Raw genomic sequence first — 10,027 nt, 5'->3', positions numbered from 1 at the left:
CGTGGTGTGGAGGGCTGGATGAACAGTAGACCGTGGAGGGGTGCCCGTGGAGGGGTGGTTGAACAGTAGCCGGTGGAGTAGCGCGCGGTGGAGGCTAGATGAACAGGAGCCCGTGGAGGCTCGAGGAGGTCGACGGTAGCCCGTGGAGGCTGGAGGAGGTCGACGGTGGAGATGAACAGTGTCTCGTGGAGTCCCATTTTGCGGTATGCCACACCCCTCCCGATGAACAAGACCCCCATTTCGACCGTAGGATGTCCGTTTCATCCGTTTTGCGGTACGGCACACCCCTCCCGATCAACAGGACCCTCGTTTCGACCGTAGGAGGTCTGTTTTGTCCGTTTTGCATTACGCCACACCCCTCCCGATGAATAGGACCCCCGTTTCGACCGTAGGAGGTCTGTTTCCTCCGTTTTGCGGTACGCCAGACCCCTCCCGATCAACAGGACCCCGTTCCGAACATAGCAGGTCTGTTTCCTCCGTTGTGTTGTACGAAAGGCCTCGTTTCCATCGCCTGTTCCGTCCAAGCCCTCACGATGAACATGACCACGCATTCCATTCCGACCCAGCCGATTGGCTCCCACGCGTTCTGTTGCCTCCCGATGAACACGACGCATTCCGTTGCCTCCCCATGAACACGGCGCGTTCTGTTGCCTCCCCATGAACACGACGACAAAGTTGTTTCTCCGTTCCGACCCAGCCGTGTACACGAGCCTGGCCATACGTATGCGTGAGTAGGCGTTCGAGACCCTGCCCGTATGTACACAAACGTGGCCATATTTTCTTTCTTGTACCCTGATACGTCTCCAACGTATCTATAAATTTTGATTGCTCCATGCTATATTATCTACTATTTTGGACTATATTGGGCTTTATTTTCCACTTTTATATTATTTTTGGGACTAACCTATTAACCGGAGGCCCAGCCCAAAATTGCTGTTTTTTGCTTATTTCAGTGTTTCGAAGAAACAAAATATCAAACGGAGTCCAAACGGAATAAAATCTTTGGGAACATGATTTTCTCACCGAACATGATCCAGGAGACTTGGACCCTGCTCCAAGGAACAAAAGAGGCGGTCACGAGGGTGGGGACGCCCCCCCTAGGGCGCGCCCCCTGCCCTCGTGGGCCCCTCGTTGCTCCTCCGGCGTACTTCTAACTCCTATATATACACACGTACCCCCAAACTATCAGAACAGGAGCCAAAAACCTAATTCCACCGCTGCAACTTTCTGTATCCACGAGATCCCATCTTGGGGCCTGTTTCGGAGCTCTGCCAGAAGAGGGCCATCATCACGGAGGGCTTCTACATCATCATAGCCTCTCCGATGAAGTGTGAGTAGTTTACCTCAGACCTTCGGGTCCATAGTTAGTAGCTAGATGACTTCTTCTCTCTCTTTGAATCTCAATAAAAGTTCTCCCCCTCTCTCGTGGAGATCTATTCGATGCAATCTTCTTTTTGCAGTGTGTTTGTTGAGACCGATGAATTGTGGGTTTATGATCAAGTCTATCTATGAATAATATTTGAATCTTCTCTAAATTCTTTTATGTATGATTGGTTATCTTTGCAAGTCTCTTCAAAGTATCTGTTTGGTTTAGCCAACTAGATTGGTAGTTCTTGCCATGGGAGAAGTGCTTAGCTTTGGGTTCGATCTTGCGGTGTCCTTACCCAGTGATAGAAGGGGCAGCAAGGCACGTATTGTATCGTTTACATCGAGGATAACAAGATGGGGTTTATTTCATATTGCATGAATTTATCTCTCTACATCATGTCATCTTGCTTAAGGCGTTACTCTGTTTTTAACTTAATACTCTAGATGCATGCTGGATAGCGGTCGATGAGTGGAGTAATAGTAGTAGATGCAGAATCGTTTCGATCTACTTGTCATGGACGTGATGCCTATATACATGATCATGCCTAGATATTCTCATAACTATGCTCAATTCTGTTAATTGCTCAACAGTAATTTGTTCACCCACCGTAGATTACTTATGCTCTTGAGAGAAGCCACTAGTGAAACCTATGGCCCCTGGGTCTATTATCATCATATCAATCTCCATTACTTTAATATTGCTTTTCTTTTTTTACTTTGCCTTTACTTTTTACTTTGCATCTTTATACCAAAAATACCAAAATATTATATCTATCAGATCTCACTCTCGTAAGTGACCGTGAAGGGCTTGACAACCCCTAATCGCGTTGGTTGCGAGTAGCTATCGCTTTGTGCTGGTACGAGGGACTTGAGCATGGGCTCCTACTGGATTGATACCTTGGTTCTCAAAAACTGAGGGAAATACTTACGCTACTCTGCTGCATCATCTCTTCCTCTTCGGGGAAAACCAACGCAAGCTCAAGGCGTAGCAAGAAGGATTTCTGGCGTCATTGCCGGGGAGTCCACGCAAAAAGTCAACATACCAAGTACCCATCACAATCCCTATCTCTCGCATTACATTATTTGCCATTTGCCTCTAGTTTTCCTCTCCCCCCAATTCACCCTTGCCGTTTTATTTGCCCTCTCTCTCTCTATCCTCCCTCTCTATTTGCCTCCTTTTGCCCGTTTGCTTTTTGTTTGCTCGTGTGTTAGATTGCTTATTTGTCGTGATGGCTCAAGATACTACCAAATTGTGTGACTTCACCAATACCAATAATAATGATTTCCTTAGCACTCCGATTTCTCCTCTTACCGATGTTGAATCTTGTGAAATTAATACTGCTTTGTTGAATCTTGTTATGAAAGATCATTTCGCCGACCTTCCTAGTGAATATTCTGCTACTCATCTGAATAGCTTCGTTGATTTATGTGATATGAAAAAGGAAAAAGATGTCAATAATGATGTCGTTAAATTGAAGCTATTTCCTTTTTTGCTTAGAGATTGTGCTAAATCTTGGTTTTCGTCTTTGCCTAAGAATAGTATTGATTCATGGAACAAGTGCAAAGATGCTTTTATCTCTAAGTATTTTCCTCCCGCTAAGATCATCTCTCTTAGAAACGATATTATGAACTTTAAACAACTTGATCATGAACATGTTGCACAAGCTTGGGAGAGAATGAAATTAATGATACGTAATTGCCCTACTCATGGTTTGAATTTGTGGATGATTATACAAAAAATTTATGCCGGATTGAATTTTGCTTCTAGAAATCTTTTAGATTCGGCCGCGGGAGGCACTTTTATGGAAATCACTTTAGGAGATGCTACTAAACTCCTAGATAATATTATGGTTAATTATTCTCAATGGCATACTAAAAGATCTTCTAATAAAAAAGTGCATGCGATCGAAGAAATTAATGTGTTGAGTGGAAAGATGGATGAACTTATGAAATTATTTTCTACTAAGAGTGTTTCTTCTGATCCTAATGATATGCCTTTGTCTACTTTCATTGAGAATAACAATGAATCTATGGATGTGAATTTTGTTGATAGGAATAATTTTGGTAACAACGCTTATAGAGGGAATTTTAATCCTAGGCCATATCCTAGTAATCCTTCTAATAATTATGGGAATTCCTACAAAAACTCTTATGGAAATTATAATAAGATGCCCTCTGAATTTGAGAATAGTGTTAAGAGTTTATGAATTCACAAAAGAATTTTAATGCTTTGCTTGAGGAGAAATTGCTTAAAGTTGATGATTTGGCTAGAAACATTGATAGAATTTCTCTTGAGGTTGATTCTTTAAAGCTTATATCTATTCCTCCTAAGCATGATATCAATGAGTCTCTCAAAGCCATGAGAATTTCCATTGATGAGTGCAAGGAAAGAACCACTAGGATGCGTGCCTCCAAAGATGCCTTTATTAAAGCGTGTTCTTCCAATACCTATGAAAAATCAAGATGAATATCTAAAAGTTATTGATGTGTCTCCTATTAAATCTTTATTTTGCAATATTAATCTTGATGAAACTGAATATGATCTTCCTTTACCTAGAAGGCGTTCTAAAAATTCAGAGTATTTAGATCTTAATGATGAAATTGATGAAAGTGGGATTGAAAGAAATAAAAATCTAGATGTTGCTAAACCCACTATATTGGATTTCAAGGAATTTAATTATGAAAGTTGCTCTTTAATTGATTTTATTTCCTTGTTGCAATCCGTGCTAAATTCTCCACATGCTTATAGTCAAAATAAAGCCTTCACCGAACATATTGTTGATGCCTTGATGCAATCTTATGAAGAAAAACTTGAGTTGAAAGTTTCTATCCCTAGAAAACTCTATAATGAGTGGGAACCAACTATTAAAATTAAAATTAAAGATCATGAGTTTTATGCTTTGTGTGATTTGGGTGCTAGTGTGTCTACTATTCCCAAGACTTTGTGTGATTTACTAGATTTCCGTAATTTTGATGATTGCTCTCTAAACTTGCATCTTGCGGATTCCATTATTAAGAAACCTATGAGAAGGATTAATGATGTTCTTATTGTGGCAAAAAGGAATTATGTGCCCGTAGATTTCATTGTTCTTGATATAGATTGCAATCCTTCTTGCCCTATTATTCTTGGTAGACCTTTCCTTAGAACGGTTGGTGCGATTATTGATATGAAGGAAGGGAATATTAGATTTCAATTTCCATTAAAAAAGGGCATGGAACACTTTCCAAGAAAGAAAATAAAATTATCATATGAAACTATCATGAGAGCCACTTATGGATTGCCTACCAAAGATGGCAATACCTAGATCTATCCTCGCTTTTATGCCTAGCTAGGGGCGTTAAACGATAGCGCTTGTTGGGAGGCAACCCAATTTTATTTTTATTCCTTGCCTTTTGTTCATGTTTAGTAATAAATAAATTATTTATCCTCTGTTTTGGTTGTGTTTTTTGTGTTTAATTATTGTTTGTGCCAAGTAGAACCGTTCGGAAGACTTGGGGAAAGTCTTGTTGAACTTGCTGTAAAAAACAGAAACTTTAGCACTCACGAGAACTGCTGTCATTTTTATTTGGAGAGTGATATTTAGTTAATTCTTTTTGAAGATGATTAATAGATAAATTCCTCACGTCCAGAAATTTATTTTAGAATTTTTGGGGTTCCAGATCTTGCGCTAGCTACAGATTACTACAGACTGTTCTCTTTTTAACAGATTCTGTTTTTCGTGTGTTGTTTGCTTATTTTGATGGATCTATGGCTAGTAAAATAGTTTATAATCCATAGAGAAGTTGGAATACAGTAGTTTTAACACCAATATAAATTAATAATGAGTTCATTACAGTACCTTGAAGTGGTCTTTTGTTTTCTTTCGCTAACGGAGCTCACGAGTTTTCTATTTTGAGTTTTGTGTTGTGAAGTTTTTAAGTTTTGGGTGAATTCTTTTGATGGATCATGGAACAAGGAGTGGAAAGAGCCTAAGCTTGGGGGTGCCTTGGGCACCCCCAAGATAATCCAAGGACACCAAAAAGTCAAAGCTTGGGGATGCCCCGGGAGGCATCCCCTCTTTCGTCCACTTCTATCGGTAATTTACTTGGAGCTATATTTTTATTCACCAACATGATATGTGTTTTTGCTTGGAGCGTCTTGTATTATTTGTGTCTTTGTGTCTTAGTATGCCACAATCATCCTTTCTGTACACACCTTTTGAGAGATCCATACATGAATTAAAATTTGATAGAATACTCTATGTGCTTCACTTATATCTTTTGAGCTAAGTAGTTTTGCTCTGTGTGCTTCACTTATATCTTTTAAGCTAGATAATTTTCCTCTATGTGCTTCACTTATATCTTTTGAGCATTATAATTTTGCTCTATGAGCTTCACTTAGATCTTTTAGAGCACGGTGGTGGATTTGTTTTAAAGAAACTATTGATCTCTCATGCTTCACTTAAATTATTTTGAGAGTCTCTTAATAGCATGGTAATTTGCTTAACAATAATATGCTTGGTATTCAAGATTGGTGAAACTTTCTTGTGAGTGTGTTGAATACTAAGAAAAGATTGAAGCATGATAATTGTTTTGAGATACGGAGGTGATAATATTAAAGTCATGCTAGTTGAGTAGTTGTGAATTTAAAGAATACTTGTGTTAAGGTTTGTGATTCCCGTAGCATGCACGTATGGTGAACCGTTATGTGATGAAGTCGGAGCATGATTTATTTATTGATTGTCTTCCTTATGAGTGGCGGTCGGGGACGAGCGATGGTCTTTTCCTACCAATCTATCCCCCTAGGAGCATGCGTGTAATACTTTGCTTTGATAACTTATAGATTTTTGCAATAAGTATATGAGTTCTTTATGACTAATGTTGAGTCCATGGATTATACGCACTCTCACCCTTCCACCTTTGCTAGCCTCTCTAATACCACACACCTTTTGCCGGTATCATACACCTACCATATACCTTCCTCAAAACAGCCACCATACCTACCTATTATGGCATTTCCATAGCCATTCCGAGATATATTGCCATGCAACTTTCCACCATCTAGTTCATCATGACACACTCCATCATTGTCATATTGCATATCCCGGTACACCACCGGATGCATTCACATAGAGTCATATTTTGTTCTAAGTATCGAGTTGTAATTGTTGAGTTATAAGAAAAATAAAAGTGTGATGATCTGTCAGGACCCCGACTCAATGCCACATCGATCTAGCATGTAACACCTCATATCACTTTGCGGCCTCACGCACGGTATTCCCACGGGTGTCGCCTTACCTTTGCCCGGGACCGTTTGTGCCTTTTGGCACACGTATATGATAGTGTCGCTAGCATCCATATGATAAGGAGCCCGGGCTGACATGGCTAGTCGTAAATTCAAAGTGGCACTAACTTACAGGGACAGGCATCCATGACCCAACATCGAACGTGTCGGTCATCAGCGAGTGAATCTAGGCTGTAGCACTGGGCTAGTAGGACTTCGGTGAACCGGGCTGTAGCGGGCTAACAGGACTCCGGTATTCATCGCGTGACATTTCCCCGAAGGGACGGACACAGGAACGAAGAAGGACACATGCCGGCCAGCCTAAGTGTTCCGGAGCAGTAGCAAGCTACCATGGCTCAGTGGAAACACTAGGAGACATTTTCCGGTAAGAGAGGCTACTAAGGATAAACAACTAGATAGCCAGATCACACACATACCAAGCATTTCAATAACATACACACAATATGCTCGATATGTGCAAATACAACATGGCATCACAACATGACTCTACGACTCAAGTATTTATTCAATAGGCTTCGAGGAGCGAGATATTACAAACAGGGGTCTCATGACCCAACATTCAGAGCATACAAGTCAAAGCACATGCGGAAGCTTAACATGTCTGAGAATAGACAACTATAAAATGAAAAAGGCTGAGAAGCCTGACTATCTACCAGATCCTGCCGAGGGCACAAGATCGTAGCTGAGGTAACAAGCTAAACATCGAAGTCCACGCGGAACTACTAGCGAGACCGAAGTCTCTCTGCAAAAACATAAAATAGGCAAACGCGAGTACAAATGTACCCAGCAAGACTTACATCAGAACTAACTACATATGCATCATTATCAACAAAGGGGATGGTGGGGTTTAACTGCAGCAAGCCAGCTTTGACTCGGTGGCTATCCTAAACTACGACTGCAAGTAACTCTTTTGAGGTGGCGCACACGAGTCCACATATTCACCATATCAATACACCACTATGGATCCGCTCCCGTCTCCCTACGAGAGCGCCATCCATAGCACTCACGCTTATCTTGCGTATTTTAGAGTATCCACTTTCACTTGTCTATGAACTGATATAAGCAACCCAGAAGTCCTTTACCGCGGACATGGCTATTCGAATAGATGATGTTAACCCTGCAGGGGTGTACTTCTTCACACACGCTCTCACCACTTACCGCCGTTTACACGACATGTACTCGGCAACCTTCAAGCGGAAGCCCAACGTGGGTGTCGGCCACGGCCTGCCTAAACACTCAAGTCTCTAGTCCAGGTTTATCACATATTCGGGTTCCATCCATGAGGAGATCCGGCCGGAGTTTCGCTCACAGCCCCAAACGATGTGAACAGGGTTCCCGAGATACCTAACGGGTATCCGGTACACCGTGCCACGTACCTACCGCATCACAGCCCACCCCTACGGTCAGCGCTGTCCACGGCCTCCAGTAGGCTACAAACACCAGAAACTACTTGCAACTCCTGGACAGAGGACTAGGGTGAATAAGAAGCCGAGAGGGTCCATTGGTTTCGGGCCCAATGCGTGGTAGTAGCTGAATCATGGATCACAAACACAGAACTCAGTTCCTGAGGACGGCTGCAATGAGACAACCCACCATGTACTCCTACATGGCCTCTCACCGCTACCTTTACCAAATCGTGTTCACACACAGTAGGACATATTCACACACCTCTGATTCATTCCCGATGAATCAGACCTGACACAACTCTAAGCAGTAGCAGGCATGACAAACAAGCAAGAATGAGTAGGCACAACAGGGCTCAAACAACTCCTACTCATGCTAGTGGGTTTCATCTATTTACTGTGGAATGACAGGTCATGCAGAGGATAAAGGGGTTCAGCTACCGCAGCAAGTAACAGATGAATCGTTGTTGTCCTAATGCAGTAAAAGAGAGCAGGAGCGAGAGAGTGGGATTGTATCGGAATGAACAAGGGGGTTTTTCTTGCCTGGCACTTCTGAAGATAATATAGCTCTTCATCGGTGTCATCGATCACATCGCCGGTACAACGTCTATCGAGGGGGAACAACACCGGCAAACACAGAAGAAAGACGATCAATGCAATGCACAATATGATGCATGCTATGACATGGCAATATGAATGTGTTTTGGGCTAATGCACCTAGCTATGATTTAAATGAAGTTGGTTTGAATACATGATTCAAACTCCAACTCCATATATGATTATTTAAATGCCCTTTATTTGTTTTGTCCAAAACAGAGGACAACCATTGTTCAAACATGCATGAAAATGGTACAGATGGATTCCTTGAATTTTTCTGATAATTTTTCATATATAATTTATTTAATTTGGAGTTACGGTTGAATTTCTATGAATTTTAGAAGTTTATACAATTTTCTGGAATTTCCTGAATTTATTTTAAATCCAGAAAATGATTTATGGCGTCAGCACCACGTCACTGTGACGTCAGCAGAGTCAACTGGGCGCCCAGGTCAAACCTGACCAGCGGGGTCCACTGGTCAGTGACACAACTAATTAACCAAGTTAATTAGCCTTAAGTTAATTCTAACTAAACTGTTTGTGGGGCCGGGGCCCACTGGTCAGCGACTAATCAGCTAACTAACCTAGGTTAATTAGTGTTAAACTAATACTAACTAAAATGTCAGGGGGTGGCCCACACGTCAGTGACACACGGGGAAGGTCAAACCTGGGTCAACTCGCCGGAGTTGACCCGCGGCTCGTCGCCGGCGGAGCCAGAGACGGCGGAGGGGTGCGGTTTCCCTCCTCCGACGACCAAATGGCCGGTGGAGGGCATCTACGTGACGCAGGCACTTGTCCGCGTCGAGTAGTGGCAGCGGCTGGGCCTAAGATGGCCGGAGTCGTCACCGGCATCGACCGTGGCGGTCGCCGGAGCTCGGGCGAGCTCGGGGTCGACGCTACGGTGGTCGGGGAGGCTCGTGCGAGGCACCTACGTGCTCTAGGCAGCGCGGGGAGGAAGCTGAGCACGACAGCCGGGCCACAAGGTGGCCGGAGGCACGTCGGCGGCGATCACAGGCGGCGGCGGGTTTCGGTCATCAAGGGGGCGACGGCTACGGCAATCAAACGAAGAGGGGAAGAGGGGGAAACGGTGGCGGAGCTCACAGCGGTGCCGTAGGGATGGTTAGCCGGCTCGGGGACGTCCTGCGTGCGGCGGATCGACGACGATGGTGGCCGGAGCCCGAGGTGGAAGACGACGGCGATGGCGACGTTGCTGGCCTCCCGGGGTCGCGTTCGTCGTGTGTGTAGCTCCACGGGGTCGGGACGGAGCTCAGGGATGCGGAGAGGGAGCGAGGGGGTGGCTGTGGCCGTGGGGGAGCTCGTCGGCGGCGACGGCTGCGTTCGGGCGAGTGAGAGAGAGGAAGCAGAGGAGAGAAAC

The sequence above is a fragment of the Triticum aestivum genome, chromosome 7A (assembly GCF_018294505.1).
Source record: "Triticum aestivum cultivar Chinese Spring chromosome 7A, IWGSC CS RefSeq v2.1, whole genome shotgun sequence".
In the NCBI taxonomy this organism is placed as follows: domain Eukaryota; kingdom Viridiplantae; phylum Streptophyta; class Magnoliopsida; order Poales; family Poaceae; genus Triticum; species Triticum aestivum.
Note: the sequence above shows the minus strand (reverse complement) of the source record.